Here is a 1054-nt window from a genome sequence, read left to right on the forward strand (position 1 = left end):
TGAATATGGTGTGGTGAAAGGGTGCCTTCCCGCTACATTAATCTTCAAATATTGTAAAAGGCCTACCTAGATCCTGCAACCCAGGGATCGTCCAAATGGGAGAGCCAATGGTCTGAAGCAATCTTATAGCTCTGATCTCAAAACTAGTTATACAGTCATGTGAAAAATCAAGTACACCTCATGGATATTGCTGTATTTTTGAAAATATTTGAACAGGTGAACATTAAGCTGTTATTCATACAGTGCCTACAGATAATGGGGATATACAAAGGCCACACAGACATGGTGTCACAGATCAGCTGCGGAGCTGATCTGTGTCTCACTGTTTGCATGTGTTTTTACCTTTTACTGCTGTGGGTCTGCTGGCACCTGTGGTTCCACAAGCATGTGCTCTCCTCTTGCTGCACTGTGTTAACAGCTAGGGGTGTGGCCTGCTTCATCTGAGGGTATATACCTTCCTCCTTGCTACTTCCTGTCCTACCTTCTAACCCTTTCCCTATTTAAATCCTGTGCAGACCTGCTTTTGGTTGCTTGCGCAACACTTGTTCACAAGCTCCTTCTGTGCGTTTGTTCCTGACTTCCTGTGGACTGATCTCTTGTGTACCGACTCGGCTAGTTGTCTTAATTACGATTGTCTGCTGCCCGCCCTGACCTTTGACTTTGTTATCTGGATCTCCTTTTGCTCTATCCATCCCTGCCTGCACTCTGTTCTGTGTTTTCGGACACTCTCTACGTGAGCAGGGTGAACCTGGGGGTCGTGACCTGGGGTCAGCACGTAGCTAAGTCCAAACTTCTGTGAGGGTGTCCCTGGCAGAACACCGGTTGGCCCTTAGATTCCACGCCCCGGGAGATCCTGTGCCACCTGCATGTCTGTGGGCTCACATCCCTAGTACCGTAACAGTTTGCTCAAGCCATGAACTTCTCGGAGAGCCCGTCTCCATCCGAAGACCAAGTGCAACGTCTAGCTCAGAGAGTGGACTCCCAGCAGGCAAGTCAAGAGCAAATAATGCTGTTTCTACAGGATCTTACCTACCGCCTGGATCATCTGCAAGCC

Source organism: Nanorana parkeri, unplaced genomic scaffold (genome assembly GCF_000935625.1).
Source record: "Nanorana parkeri isolate BGI_ZX_2015 unplaced genomic scaffold, ASM93562v1 scaffold774, whole genome shotgun sequence".
NCBI lineage: Eukaryota > Metazoa > Chordata > Amphibia > Anura > Dicroglossidae > Nanorana > Nanorana parkeri.